General features: G+C 41.1%; 1 protein-coding gene across 3 annotated transcripts in view; it reads left to right on the top strand.

Annotated features, from left to right (window-relative positions):
* The window catches only part of LOC122876003 (CUB and sushi domain-containing protein 1-like), a 491,774-nt gene that overhangs the window by 249,646 nt on the left and 225,548 nt on the right, over nucleotides 1-16,580 (top strand). The window contains exon 1 of one of the 3 annotated variants that reach the window (XM_044195805.1): nucleotides 12,414-13,056. The exons of the other annotated variants lie outside the window; for them this stretch is intronic. The gene's annotated coding sequence lies outside the window, so the exon portion shown is untranslated. Of the gene's footprint in view, nucleotides 1-12,413; nucleotides 13,057-16,580 lie in introns of those variants that run through there. 3 annotated transcript variants of the gene reach the window in all.

Raw genomic sequence — 16,580 nt, 5'->3', positions numbered from 1 at the left:
TGATGCATCTGCATTTAATAGCTACTGCAGGATGGCAGCAATGTCAATGCTCAACTTGTGACACTGCTTGGTTGATGGCACTGCTGTTTGGTTGGTCAGTCAGTTTACAGCGCTGTAGTTTGGCTGGGTGTAAGGAGGAGCAGCGTGGCCTCAAAACAACCTACTCTGAAGGCTGCTACATGCTTCCTGCACCGTTTAGGCTAGCATGCCCCATCACCCACCTGATCATGCATTGACAGATGTACATCTGGTTTGCATGCAGTTGTTGTTAGTAGTTGGTGATTAGTTCTCACTGTGTGCTATGAAGTTCTGGCTCCTTCAAAAACCAAAGGGCAAAATATATTTGTTTTATAGTTATGACACACCTATGGAGTACAATTACTTTAACATCTCCATGCTGTTGTTGTTTTTTAGTAGTTTTTTATGGAGAGCCATCCATAGACTTTATTGCCATATTTCTACTGTAATCATACAGTGTTTACAGCCAGTGTTCTTAGCTGTGCATTTGCATACACTGTAATTAAATATATGATCCATGACTATTGTACCTATTAAGTATATTATCTGTTAAGGCTTTTTTCTCCCACTGCAAAGCCTGTGGAACATGCATTAATGAAGCTGATACACTAAAAGTGACATTTAAGTTTACAATTCTTCAATGCTGCTATCTTCAACTATTTCAATTATTAAAACACCTGGAGAGGTTTTTATGAGTTGTGCATGAACCATAATTGGTTTGTTTTCAATACTGTGAGGCTCAAAGAAGATCTTTAGAGCCATATGTTGTTTGTGTCAGAGCACTATGACAACTCCTATCATGAAAACATGAAAACAAATGCACATCAAGTTCAATTCAATTCAATTTTATTTATTCATTTTCATAACAGAAGTTATCTCATTGCAGTTTTCCTATAGAGCAGGTTTAGACCATACTCTTTATAATATTATTTACAGAGACCCAACAAATCCCACCATGAGCAAGCATTTGGCGACAGTGGCAAGAAAAAACTTCCTTTAAGAGGCAGAAACCTTGGACAGAACCAGACTCAGTGTGTACACTTGAGTGGTTGTGGATGATGCACATGCGTCTGGAGAGGAGATGGAGTGCACAGTGTTATCAAGACAGTAGTCATGACGAGGTGAAATGTGAGTAAAATTATCTTGAATGTTTTTAAAAGACTTACAGCTTATTGGTTCGTCTTTCTACCATATTTCTGTTGTTTTTATGTTGCAATACACTCCAGCAACCACTGAGTCCATTTGAAAATCTGAGACACAGGGTCGGTCTATATTGGCCGTGGATCAATGTGTGTTATACTGTAGGTAGTCATTGCATCTAAAACACACACTGTAAAGACTGAGCTCATCTCAGACACACATATGCACATGCACAAAGATTTACAAATAACGACCCGCTCTTCACCAAAGTCACCCATTTATCTTGTAAAGATGTTACAGATATGGAGCACTTAAACACAGGGCTACATTGTACAGTGTACATTTATTGATCCAGAATACATGAAACGCCCACAAACCCACACTCATTCAAATACGCAAACACAAACAGGCACACTTTCTCACTCACAAATACACACACTCAATGGTGTACACAGGTCTACATGAAATTTCTATCTCTTACTTTATCTCTCTCCCACACACAATTGAAACACACAAATTGAGCTGAGATGAGAGTGTTAGAGTTGAAATATGGGGAGGTTTAACAGGGCTTACATTGTTTTTATGGTTAACACCCACAGAGGAACACACATACACACGCACAGACAGGTGGGTAGAAAGAACAGGAAACAGGAACACATACACATACAAATGGTGACAGTCAAGCAGCTGGTCTGCCAGCGACATCAAAGTAACTTCTCAGCATTTGTGGAGCAGTACAGAGCAGAGCCAGAGTCAAAGATCAAGTTTGGCCTTTTTCTAGCCACAAAACAATATATTTAATTTTATACCCCATGTCTTCAATATTGTTCTGCTTATAACTGGGAGTGTTGCCCAATCTACATTAACACAAAAATGGCTGCATTACCGATCTAAGAAGTGTTGGACAGGAACCATGGCTAATGTCTGGCCAGGTCGTGTTATTGGCCCCTGGTTTATTATTTTATTGGAGACAAAAATGCAAGTTTGTGTTTCGCTGCCAAGTCATTTGGTTTGAAAGCAAACTATTATGGTTAATTGTGGAAGCAGGTCCTCATAGGGGTTCCAGAGGGTCCACAGCAACATCAGCAATAGTTTCATTACACTCTAATTTAATAGGTAAACCCAAAGGCTGATTCTTACCACTGGTTGCTCAAATTTAAACTTTAATTTCCTTCAAAACTGTAAATGTAACATGGTCTCATCTTTTCATATCCTAAATATTTAGGATTTAAAGAGGTGCATTTTCAGAGCAAGTTTCTGGAGTGTTATCCAATCAAAACACACCATACTTAACACCAGAATAACTCTACATGTAATATGCTAATGTGTAAACCTTTAAGCATTTAGTCTTTATTTCAACAATTCAGATTGTTTATGTGAACATGATGCCATCTTGCTGTTTTAAACTGCATTAACCCTCCTAGCTTAAGCACAAAAATCAGTTCCTGATTGAATGACTAGCATGAAAATAAGCAGGGCTTTGTATTCTTCAGGGCCGGGTAAAGACAGAAACTAGACAATATTGAAAGTAATAAGATGAAATAAGAAACAAGAACTTTCTGTACTAGATTATTGCTATTGTTTGTTTTTCTTTGTTTATTTTGTTTTTGCTGGTCATCGTTTATCTGCTGTTTCATGTTTTGCTTACTGAAAAAGTCAGCCAACTGCAGTACTAGTGTCCTTCAGGTATTTGTTCCTCCTAGATAGTTAATGAGCCACATTTAGTTTCAGATACAAAGTGCGGCTCATTAACTTTCAGGGAACAAAAACCTGCAAGACATCTGCCCTTGACAAACAGGGCTTGATACCTCTTAACAGGATTATTGGGCTTTATACCAGTATTTATACATATTTTCTCTTTTAAAGATAAATTTCAGTCAGAGGTTTGGTGATCAGTCAAGATTATCTGGTCATGTGGGTTTACAGATTCAGTTTTTATCACACTGTGCTGTCCTAATATTAACATGTTTGATATTTAGTAACTAAAATCTTCATTGAGGTTTTCTGCTAGAAGCAACAGGCTTTTAAAGTTATTTATTTTTAGCGCTCATGCAGGTTTACTGGTATTGTGGAGGGATGCAAACTTGCAAACAGTGCTGAGCCACTTCAGTTCACTTCAGCACCTCTTAATCTAACCACTTCAACTGTGTGTGAGGCCATTTTTCACTTTTTGTTTGCAAACCTAAACCAAACTGCTCTGTTGCATAGCTCCTGTGGAATGCTTTCTTAATTTTTTTTCACACTGTTGTTCATAAAATGTAACACTAGTCCTCAATGCTTAGTTTTTGTGTCCTTGCAATGTTTCAGACTGACTTCCCAACGTTAGCTAACCTTAATGGCATTGTCAACACTTTCCGAAGAGGTTCACAAGGCCTACCGCTGCTTTCACATTTATTGTGAAGCACATGCAGGAAGTGTTGAGTTAGTATCAGCAGCAGATTTCAACCAAGTGGAACAGAAAACAATGGGGTTCCCGCTGTGACAGTGTTGCTTGAGTGACAGAATGACTGCTGGAAATTAGTGATAAATAAGGCAATATTATACACAGGGGATTGCACTGGAGCTGAAAATCCAGGGACAGCATGCAAATTGATGTAGCAGAAACACTGGTTTGGGTCCTAAACAAGTTCTCTGGTGTGGGGGATCAGACATTTATCCCAAGTGCACAGATGCCAATATCCAAAGACAGCAACGTTCTGGAGTGGTGAGGTAGAGTTAACAAAATCTCTGTGTCTGTGATATGCAGCATTTGCAGTTACCTTTAATTTGAGTGACATGATGAGGAGACACAGAGTATCAGAGCTTACTATAAGACTGGTAGACATGTTGGGATGTTGATTTGGCATTGACAGTATTTACAGCTCATATAACATATCTTATAGGGAATTTGTTTTTTGTTTGGTCTTTGGCCAGAGATGCTGAGCAAACTTTTTAGTAAGTGCCTCCCATGTGGGGAACATAACAGCCTTTGTTGTCAGTGATTGGCCATTTCACATATTTAATTTCATATGAGTGCAAGTCTGTCCATTCAGTTGTGAAGGAGCCGGGGTCATTTTTTTCTCCTGCTATGCTCACTTCCAAATGAACAGGCAAATTTAGGATTAGGCATGTCACACATCATGGAGGATTTAACATTGCTAAACCCTAAATAGACACTAGAGAACACTGACATCCATCTGAAAAAAAGTTATGTGGACAGTTGTCTGTGTTTAGTATTGAATTACACCTTGTAAAAGTGTACGCACAGTATAAGGGAAGATGATAATAGTAATAAATGTAGTTAAACCTACGATTAGTACCATCATTCTTTCTCAATTTTAAATGGGGTAGTTTCTGAAGAATCAATGATGCAGATGTTACATCCTTACAAACTCAAATTACCTGAACAAAGTCTCTGCTTTCCCTTGACATTATAATAAAGCAAGAAAGGCACAAGGAATAATGGCACATTTTTAACCATTATCCCAATTTATCTTTTACTTCATTACAACCCACTTCTTTGTATCAGAGGAAAGCTTTAGTGAGTTCCCAAAACTGCCCGGTAGATAATGTTACTTCATGTCATCTCGCAGACAGTGGGAACAATAGACTTTTGCTTCTTGGATTTAAATCTCCCATACAAAGACGTCTTTATGTAAAATACTGTGTACTGAGAGTAAGCTATCCTCTTTTATAGTACATGTTACGTAAGATAACTGAAAGTGTAGAAAAGATGCAGCAATTCAGGGACACATAATGTCTAATTTATATATTTATACTGCCTTTTAGTTTTCCCGAAGATCTATGAAGCAACCTCTTACTCTTAAAAAATGGCAATAAAGCATTATATTGTGTGTGTGTGTGTGTATGTGTGTGTATCTGTGTGTCAGACTGATGATATATGGGAATAGTTGTGACATCGAGTTTACCCACAATTCTGTGCTGCCAAGGGGACCATGAACTGTCACCTTCTAAGGAAATTGACTGTTTTGTACACACACACACACACATACACACACACACACACATACACAGACATTAGTGTATGTATACAGACAGACACGGAAGCAAATTTGCATCTGCTCACATGTACATGAAGACAAAATGATTCACACATACATGCAGCATGAAGAAAGACACACACACAAGCCCATCCATCCATTCTGTGTAGTGAGATGACAGATGTAAATGTGCCCAGAGGACAGCAGAAATGAAGATGCATTAGACCGTGTGTGTGTGTGTGTGAGTGAGAGAGAGAGAAAGAGAGAGAGAGAGAGAGAGAGAGAGAGAGAGAGAGAGGTGCAACAGGGACAGCAATGATTAATGTCCATTTAAACATTTCAGCACTGAACACTTGTGTTCTCATTGTATTCAATTGTATTCTATTCCTTTATTAATTAATATTTGATATTTACAGCATGTCAGATATTAGTATTGCAAACCTATCCTGATCTGCTTAATTCTGTTCTCTTTCATGTGTAATCTGTGACCTATTCACGTAATTATCAACTTAAATTGTACTGCTATCTTACTGGGTGAAAAAGCCAGTGGATTCAGCTACTTCACACACATGCATACACAAGCAGTCACATATGCAACACTGATGCACACTTACACACTAGTTTGTGTCAATCTTATATCTACACACAAAGAATTAACAAAACTGAAGAAGAAGAGATTTACTATGCAAGAGCACATATTATGTGTTCATGCTAAGTGGGCTCACACATGTGTAACATACAGTATGTGCATGTGAGTATTGATGAGGCAAGTGATGTTATTTCCAAATGTTTTTGTCCACTCTGACACACCACAGCCTCAGGGCAGGCCACTCTTACTATGGGAAGTCATGACCAGGTCAGGTTTGTCATAGCAATGATGGAAGGAAAAAGATAGAACAGGATATGTTGGCAGTGCTCTTTGGAGAAGAAGGAAGAGAAGGAGGAGGAACAACAAAGTGGGAGTGATGAAGGAGACTGGGAATGGATGTGGTTTTAGAGGTTTTGAGGTTTTCTGACTGAATGAGATGCTATTTTATCTGCCGACCCTTTTTCCACAGGACCGTCTGTCACAGTGAGGTGTGGGGACATTGAGCAGTTATTGTGGAGGGCTCATGGAGCCCTAAGCAAAGTTTATTAAATAGAAAAAAAGACAAGTGAGCAGAAAAAAAGACAGATGGACTGACATTTTGTTTGCTGACGTTGTATTTTCTTGTTCAAGTCATTTCTGTGATGCACTTAATACTATTTAATTTCAGTAATGCATTTCTCAGAGAGTAGTACAATTAAACTGCTGCTTCACTGGTTGCTTTCATATTAACTAGATAGTTCAGGCCTCAAGTACAGTATGAATTAGTCGAGTTCAAGCATGGAACTCTTTTTTGGCTGAACATTATTTATTTATTTATTTATTTATCACAGAAAGCAAACATTTTACAACTTTGTAAGTAGAATATATAGTTATTTTAACTTGACTTCAAATATTAGCAAAGTATGCAAGCCGTTTGCAACTTCACAATGAAGCTGTGGGGTGTCACACTATCAGCCTTTTTATGAATAGTTTAGTCATTTAGTTTGAAAATGAAAAGATGTCGTTAATGTGATTCAAAGGAAAAAGAAAAACAAAACAGTAAAGCCATTAGTAAACAAACTAAAAGTAAATCCATTAGCCATTACTGATGTTGCAGGGCTTCAAAAACAGTACTATATTGAAATTATGTTTTGGATCTTCAGAATACAGACTGTGTCTCTGATGTGTAACAGATTAAAGTCTTGGGACTCCAGATTATCATATTGGAAGCTAGTTGCACTTACTTACTTTAGTGCAGATGTTCCTTTTAAGAGCAAATAACTGTGGATGTGGTCTGTGTTGTGTTATACAGAGGTTGACTGATGTTTCCTCTGTTAGTCCCCTGCAGCCCTCTGTAGCCTCAGGCTAGGTCACTGTTTCCATAGCAACCACTGCCCAGGAGTACATTTCCCAACAGTGTCATTGGAATGGGATATTATTTATCAGATCAGAATTATATCAATTTAGATTGTTTATAATAGATTATCAGTGTGTTTTCTCGCCAGATTCGCTCATGGCACGTGGAAAAAATAGACCAGACACCAAAACTATCACTGCTGAGCATGAGCTTCACGCTCTGTCTGAACAGCCCAATACAATCCACTGTAGTACTCACAATTGGTACAACTAAAAATGATTAAAAAGAAAATGTGGAGGCGAAATGATGAGATTCAAAAATTCTGGGATTTCTTTTAGGTAATCTTATTGAATATGTTGATGGTACAGTTTTATATTAGTAAGTGTTGTATTTATAATATTAACAATTCCCATTTATTGCACCCCCTTAAAGAGTTACTTAATACCAAGCTGAAAAGAAGCACTCCATTGCCCTCTCTGATTAAAAGTCTTTTCCACCCCTGACCACAATTAGCATCTATGGGTGTGGTCAGAAGTGTGCTCTGTTGCACCTGTAACCACACCCAGCAGTGATGTCATGGTCTACACACTATGGAGTACACTTCTACATCACTACAGCAAGGTTAGAAGTTAAACCACCAGAGGTGTGCAAAAACAAGATTTCAGCTGCTGTTAGGTTGCTCTTTAAGTGTGTTCATGCTGAGTATGCTTATTTTTAACATTAGTAATTTTGACATGTAACAGCACGAAAAGCACAAGTGTAAATAATAAAATGAATGAATCCCATCCAGCTGCTTTGGTTTCAGGTTCCAAATATTATGCATGCTGGCTCATTGTCATGGCTTTCTAGGACACGATCAGTAACACCTGTGCTTTTACTACTATGACAAGTCAAAATGTCTGCTGTGAAAAAGGCCTATGTTATCTAAACAAAACAAATGGGGTTAAAACACTGATGTTGGCTGCATGAAGTGATGTAATGATGTCATGTAGGAAGCAGTAATTAACCTACTGTTAATAAAAAATATAGTTAAATATAAATCTATTGATGTAAGTCTTGAGAATTTTAACAGTATTATCAATCATCAATTTTACTTTTATCATAGTCAGAGTTCCATGAATCCACTCTGATAATTATTCTTTTTAGAATAGAACTATAGAATAAAAATGTTTATTCTTTTTATCCAAGACCCTTGAGGAAGTTGTTTTAAATCAGTTGTTTGTTGAGGAGTAGTGTGCTGTGGTTTATACAGTAGCTCTCTCTTTACCACCAAAGTCTAATACAAAGAAGATACTGGTATTGCATCTGACCCCTACCCTTTGACTTGTAGTTGGTAAGCTTAATGTATTGCTTAATGTATTTATCACATTTTTGCATTGTGCCCAGCTGAGCCACAGGGGTCACCCACCCACTCAATATCCAAATTGCAGAAGCTGCAATTTTTTGATAAAGGTAAAATGTGTGACAAAACAGCATTATAAAAAGTACTGTAGTGCTGCAGAGATGCCCTGGCTTACAAATCTTATTCTCCAGATGTAAGAAAAGTAATCGCAATTTGATGATTTAATGATTTTTTTTTTTTACCATATTTTGCAGCCCTAGGCATAATTATATATTTAATCAGTGGTGATATCTTACCTTAACTAGACTGTCCTGTCTGCACGGTTGTATATCAACTGTTAATAACTGAATATCAGTCAGTTTTTTACAGCCTAATTGCAACAACACTAAAGTGATAATTTTAGCCCCTGAATGTGCTTATGGCCAACTTCTGCCACCTCTTGGCACCCTACCACTAACCTACTGCTGAGAACCTTGAACTATTATGGATATGAATCTTTATCCTGATCCCCATATTTAAAGCCTTGTTCACTTCTGATTTTTTTCACCTTAAGAATATCTCAAGAATAAGATGATTCCATACGTTAAGTGGTGCTCACTCCTATCTCATCCAGGCTTCCTTATTCTGCCCTGTGTCTTTTTCTGAGCCAGAAAATGCTTAGCACAGCATAGCTTTCATGTCTCCCAAATGCAACTGCTAGACTGAATTTTAAAACCTGGAGACATGAACATATTTCCACAAATTTTAATTAACAAATCAACATATTTTAAGAGTTTTGCTAAGTTTGTGTTCAATCTTGATGCTAACCTCATCTGAGCCTGGGAATTGTGGACTAATAATAACTCTAATCCTTGCCAGTCATTAATTTTACAGTATCAAAATGCCCTGTAAAGAATGTTTGTTGCTCCAAAAGGAAAACGAACACATAAACTAATATCAAGGGTATCACAAAGCAGGTGAACTGCAAAAGAAATGTTACTGACACAGCATCTCACAAGCGAAAAAGCCATGCCAGCCTATGGGTTTCTCTAGACATCTTTGGTCCACTTCTTGGTCAACTTCTAACCCTCAGTTCACCTGAAGGGAGGTGTTGATCAGAGGCCAAAATAATTAAAATGGACCAGTCAAAGCTGTGTCAGTCCTGAAATTGAATAGGTAGAAACTGCCACTGTTACTGAATAGGGGGAATGCACCTCAGTTCACGAGTGGAGAAAAAGCAAGGAGCAAGAGAGAACAGGACTGAGGTGGCAGTGCCCTTCTTTGGAGAGGGGAGGAGGATTGAAGTGCAAGAGAAAGTTTTAAAAACCTGAAGCACAAATCCCTCAAGCTTCAACTTAAGGTTCTGTCTTGAAGGAATGATTCTCTTTGCTGCAATATTGCTACTGCCAACAGATAAACATCTATGCTTCAGGTCTGAAAAGGCTGAGAATCATTATCTGGTAACTAACTGCTCTCGGTATCCCAGACGAATGGCACACAGACACAAGAGCTCTGGGTTGACCATTCTGTACTGTAGCAAAATGATATAACACAGTAATGACATGTTCTGACACAAAGGAATGAAGAGTTCCAATAAAAGTAGCTATTCAACTATATACATTTTGGAGACCAAAAAAGAATGAGTGAATATTGGACTTAAACTGCTGGGTGCCTAAATAGTCAACTGTTTGCTGATTTCTAAGCCATATCAACTTTATAACAGTATATGTCAATTGTGTTTACAGCTCATTCTGCTGCCCAAAAGTGGTTAAAAATACATTAATGCTGTTTTAAAATAAGCCAGGGCAGTGCGACTCAAAGGGGGACTCAAATGCCGACACAGACATAAGGAGTGCATTTGAGAAAAAACTTAATTTATTGACCAGACTTCCAGGGATTGAATGAGGTAGAGGGAAGGGAGCCAGGTGATGGAGACCTAGGGGAATGAGGGAAACCGTAGGCTGATGTGAGGCAAATCGAGTCCAAGGCTGGAGGTGAGCATGGCAGTGTGGCTGGCGGATAAGCAGGCAGGCAGGCATTGAATGATTCTGATCACAAAGAAAACAAGGTTAGCAAAGTCAAAAAACACAAGAGAGCAGAAACACTTGAATACACAATTCAAGGAGTCGGGGACGTGAACTACCACAGTTGGTGTGACTACGATCTAGCAATGAGTGGGTGAAGGACCAAGTAGATACACTGCAGCGTTGATTAGTGGATGGAGTGTGCGGCTTGGAGCAGGTGTGTAGGTTGAATGGTGAATCAGAAGCCGGTAGAAAGAGAGAGAGAGGTGTACAGCCCCACCATGCAGACACACAGACACAGAAAGACAGGGGAAGACAGGAAACACGGGGAAAAAGGGAAACTAGGAAACACAGGGGAAATGCTGATGTTAAACATTTGTGTGGCTGTTGGCAAATACCTGGTGATTCTGTGGCTGTTGGTCTGTATACAGTAGTGTTGGCCATCACAGCATGGGGATGTTGTATATTAACAACCAATATTTCTTGCTTCCATAGCTGCTACAGTGATTACTCTGTTTTGCAGGTGATTGATTAGAAGTGCTGCTGGAAATGTCACTTGCCCTGCTAATATATTTTCACCAAGGGAACATAGGAAACATTTTAATACATTTACTCCGTGGGAGCTGAACAGATGTAACTTTTAAGGGATTGAGTTTTTTCCAGTTAAATGTGGTTTAGGTCTCATCTTATGGCTGCAGACTGCTGAGCAGTATGTAGATAGAATATGTTTTGCTATTGCAGTGTTTGGTATTATCCGTACACACCCGAGTTCTAATCCACTGGTGTTGTTTACTACGGAACATGTGATTCTACAAGGCCTGGTTCATTAGGCTATAGTTTATTCTATGGTATTCTCTGTGTTGTAGAACAAAGTGAAGTCGGTACTCTGATTGCACTCCTTCACTGGTGATCGTTGGGAATTAATGCTGGAAACATCACTGGCTGGCACACTTAAAAGGAAAATCCAACATCCAGAATTGTCAAGCAGAATTCAGATATGTTGTTCTCATTATCTTGGACAGTGCAGTCACTATTTGAGATAATAAACAGCTCTGTCCCAAAGCAATAAATGCAGGAATGAAAGCTCTGATCTGTAATATCATTGGGACACAAAATGCAGCATGCTGCTTTGAATATGAACCAAATGAACTGTAACCACACAGTGTTTGTTTGAGGTTCGTCACAGTAGGCATCCGTTGGTTTTAAGTGCTATTGTGTATGCCAGAAAGCTTCGTCATTGCCAGAGCCTGTCATATAGGGTGCAGTATGTGGACCCAAATGCAGATGACCAGGAAGTGGTATGAGGATGAAGTAGCCGGATGGCTACAGTGTTTATTGGGGTGAAGTAGCTTACAGGCAGGTACAGGCAGACAGACCGGTAGGCAGACAGGCAACAAACAGGTAACAGGCAGGTAGGCAGATACGGGTCCAGGAATAGGAAATGGGAAATAGGCTGGCAGTGGTAGAAACCAAGCAAAGAGTCCAACAAGGCTAAACAAATCTGACAGGGAGCTTGCAACGTGTAAAGTCCAAAATCCGGACACGGTCCAAGGGAGACAAAGAATCCATACAAACAAACTCACAGGAAGAAATGCCGGGAAATGGGCACAACAAAAAATGCACAGCGACACACACACGACAGGAACACAATGATCCGGCACTGAACAAAGGAAAAGACCTGCACTAAATACCCTAAGGGAGGTGAGACAACAAGACACAGGTGCAAACAATCAAGATGTGGGTGGAGGGGATCCGGAGGAGGGACCCTGGGTGGGTGGAGGGGGCCCGTAGGAGGGACTCAAGGCTAAGCAGTAGACCTCGGGTGGACGGCTCGAGGGCTGGACATTTGCGTAGCTGATAACCTCGGGCAGACAGCCCGGGGGCCAGACAGGAGCGGAGCTCATCTCATGAGGTCCGCGACGAAGATCAAAACCATCTGGAGGCCTGGCGGAATGCCGGCGGCACAGGCAGAACGTCAGTGAAAGCCGGCAGCAAAGACGGAGACTGCCTGGAGGCTGGTGGCAAGGGCGAAACCCCTGTGGAGGCGGAGGCCGAGGCGAAGGTGGAACCCCTCTGGAGGCCAGAGAACCAGATCAGGGACCGGCGATGGAACAGTGGGACAGGAAGCCGGCGACGGGACAGCAGGACAGGAAGCCGGCGATGGGGAGACTGGTAGAGGAGCTGGCAGAACCAGTGATGTCCGGGAACCTGTAGCCTGCCACTCCACCAGAGAAGGAGAGTACTGCTGCTGCTACAACCCAGCAGAGAATTCAGCGGCATGCTGCGGTCCAGCAGATGGTCCATCAGATGGTTCAGCGGCATGCTGCGACCCAGCAGACGGTTCAGCGGCGTGCTGCAGTCCAACTGGAGCAGGAGGCGGCTGCAATCCAGCGGCGACTAGAGATGGCTGCTGCTGCAATCCAGTGGCGACGAGGGATTGCTGCTGCTGCGATCCAGTGGCGACGAGGGATTGCTGCTGCTGCGATCCAGTGGTAATGAGGGATTGGTGCTGCTGCGATTCAACCGGGATTGGTGCTGCTGCGATCCAGCAGGGAGTGATGATCGCCACGGTGCAGGAACTGGAGGCCGCCGTGACGCAGGAACTGGAGGCTGCTGCAGAGCAGGCGAGCAGCCGGGCAGCGGAGCAGGTGAGCAGCGATGCAGGCGAGCAGTGGTGCAGCGGAGCAGCTGTTGGAGTCATGCTTCCTCTTGGGGGGTTTCCCAGAAGTCGCCAAGACAGCAAGAGTCTGAGGTACCCCCTGGCTTGCAGGCTGAGATGCTGACTGGAGACTAGCACACAGGAGGTAAACATGCAGGGATATGGGCTGGGGACCAGCAGGCTGGGGTGCAGGCTGATGACTGGCAGGCCAGGGTGCAGGCTGATGACTGCGAGGACTACTGAGAGCCAGGCGGGTACCTAGGTATGGGTTCGAAACTGGAACCAGTTTGGGACAGTCAGCATGCAGGCCCACGTAACCAAGCCTGACTGATAAAGGGCTAGCGGGTCGGGAGTCTGGCTGGTTGCTAGCGGGCTGGGAGTCTGGCTGGTAAACCGGCTGAGGAGTAGCAGGCAGGGTTGCAGGCTGGGGTGTCTGGGTATACAGGTAGTCCGTGAGCCACTCAGGGATGGCCTCCCTCAGTCCAGGCAATGTCAAAAATTTTGTTTCTACCTGATTGTCTCTCTGTGGGACTCGTCTCTTATTTCCCCCCATATGTCCTTTAGGCACATCAAGTCACAGACCAACTGGTCCGCTTCCTCGGAAAAGTCTGCTGGGTCCTTGATTTGGTCGGATCATTCTGTCGTATGGGGTGCAGAATGTGGACCTAAATGCAGATGAGCAGGAAGCAGTATGAGGATGAAGTAGCCGGATGGCTACAGTGTTTATTGGGGTGAAGTAGCTTACAGGCAGGTACAGGCAGACAGGCAACAAACAGGTAACAGGCAGGTAGGCAGATACGGGTCCAGGAATAGGAAATGGGTTACCGGCTGGCAGTGGTAGAAACCAAACAAAGAGTCCAACAAGGCGAAACAAATCTGACAGGGAGCTTGCAACGTGTAAAGTCCAAAATCCAGACATGGTCCAAGGGAGACAAAGAATCCATACAAACAAACTCACAGGAAGAAATGCTGGGAACTGGGCACGGGAACAAGGTACAATGAAAAATGCACCTAATGGCGACACACACACGACAGGAACACAATGATCCGACACTGAACCAAGGAAAAGACCTGAACTAAATACCCTAAGGGAGGTGAGACAACGAGAAACAAACAATCAAGGAGGGGCCAACAATCAAAACTGGAGGGAAAGCAAACAAAGACAGGAAGTAAAACCACAAGACACACAAGGCAAGGAACACACTACAAAATAAAACAGGAAATGACAAAACCTCAAACTATAACAGAGCCAGAGTAATACTGATTTTTCAGACTAACAGCAGACTGATAAGGTAAGTACTATTGGAAACATCACTTGAGATGCTAATACATACGATGAGCACATACTGGTATACTATGAGTTACTAATGTTCAGTATGCTAGTGTTGGTACTATTTTATGTCACAAAATGAAATCATACTGCTGTTTATAAGGTACAGTTTACAGGAAAAATGTCACAGTACACATTCATAGCTTATTTAACCTAGTAGATATTGGGTTCTTTAAAAATGAATTTTATACAGGGAAAATTGTCATTGGCAGCCATGTAACCTCCATAGCCCCACTGAAAAGCTATTCTTGAGTAATATGCCTCCATGTTAAAGCTAACTGCTGCAGCTGGCAGCCAACTTTTTTAGTAACTCCTTAAAGGTACATTACCCTGAAAATCAGTGCTCCTCTTACACATATCCCAACAAAATAGTGAAAATCAATTTAGAGGGCTCAATTGGTTGGAGCAAATGTGTGCTCAGAAGGTAAAATACCTATTTAATGTCTTTGATTAATGAGTTAGTCCTGATGGAAATGTCACATAGCTGTTGAGACATTAAAACAAGGGGAGCACAGCAGGTGGTGAGTGGCCTCTGTTCAGAGTTGGCCCTCGGCCACAGTTGGCCAGGAGCCCCTAGTGTTTGGTTGGTTAGAGTTATTGTGTACTATGTGTCAGTGAAGCTGTTAATACATTTACACCATGGGAGCACTAGCGGTGCTGGGGAGTCCATTTAGCTCAGGGGTGTTGGCATCTTTCCAACAGCAACAACTCTACATCAAGAATCACAGATTAAAGGAGTATGGCAATTGCTATTTGTTAATACATGTACACCATGGAAGCTGAGTAGAGGTGTTAATGTATTATGGATCGCACCCATTGAGAGATGCTTTCAAAGTGAACTGAGGGTCTCGGCAGAGATGTGGATGGGGAGTGATTTGTTCAGACATGGTGGATGGTGGGCAGGTAAAATTGTGTTTTCTGCACCTTGTCCTAGGATTTATACTAGAGTGTTGAGTGTGCAAATTGCTTGGTCTGCTGCTAAAAGAGCCAATCTGCAACTGCAGTGGCAGGTAGAAATTGACTTGCTGATCTGAAGATCTTAAAGAAAGTTTACTGACCAAGGCTTTTGGTGCAACAACAACTGACGTGTGACAGAAATTTTAAATGTATTTAAAGGATGCAGAACATGACTTTGTATTTCACCAACATGCATTTTGAGTTAAGTTGAAATAGATTCCAAAAATCTTTTCATTTAAAAAAGTTAACTAGTCTGCCAAAGTTGTAATCACTCTGAACGATGCATTTTCCCAGACAAATTTCAAATACTAAGAGCTGTACATATCCCTGTTTGGCAATATGTGTACACGGTCTGACATTTGTTCTGGTTCCGCTTGGTTTTAACTTTACAGCACCCTGGAAACCAAACAAGAAATTAATCATTTTTGCTAGGTATGTGGAGCTAGATTTGACAAAACATCTGTTCCAACTTTGGCTTGTGGCAAGTTACATGCTGTGGATACAGATATAGTTCACTCCAGTTGTTTTGTTACTGTCAGGTAACTAGAGGTCATTTTCCACTCTCATTCCACATGGTTTCAAGGAGTGACAACTCACAAACAGCATCGCCCACATGAAATTTGATCACTTGGAATAAATGCATGATGTGTGAATATCACCTGATTATTTTTTTTACATTTTTTTCCTATTCATTAGTTTATTTTAGTCTCAAAGATTTTTATTTTATATGTTTTTTAACTGTACTCTACTGCATTATTTAACACTGGGTGTTAACAGTGGGATTGTACCGCAGGAGTGGTTTGTGTTTTGTTACCATATTTTACCGTTTTTGTTCATCATAAAAACTGGTCACTATTGGAACCCAGCTTTTTTTAGTGACTGTCATGTAAATGCGAGAAACCGTTTCCATAATCGTTACTATGAGTCCAGTAATTATTATGATTTTTTAATTGATCTAATCTATCATTTCATTTTGTTGATTTTTCTATATGGAATTGAATTATGGTGTGTCTGTCCATATAGTGCACTGCATTTACACCACAGGGAGAAAGCAAGAGGTTATGGCGGTTGAGTTTTATCCAGTAGCAACTGCATCCATAACAACAGATTCAAAGAGCTGTTTGCTTTGCTATTTTTAGTGGATGGTTAGCTAATATGCATTACTATGTATTTATACTGTGGTAGTGCAGGGGACCTTACTTAGGATGTTTAACTTCTTTTCAGCA

This window comes from Siniperca chuatsi, linkage group LG1 (genome assembly GCF_020085105.1).
Source record: "Siniperca chuatsi isolate FFG_IHB_CAS linkage group LG1, ASM2008510v1, whole genome shotgun sequence".
Classification (NCBI taxonomy): Eukaryota; Metazoa; Chordata; class Actinopteri; order Centrarchiformes; family Sinipercidae; genus Siniperca; species Siniperca chuatsi.
This window is presented reverse-complemented; position numbering and strand designations above follow the sequence as displayed.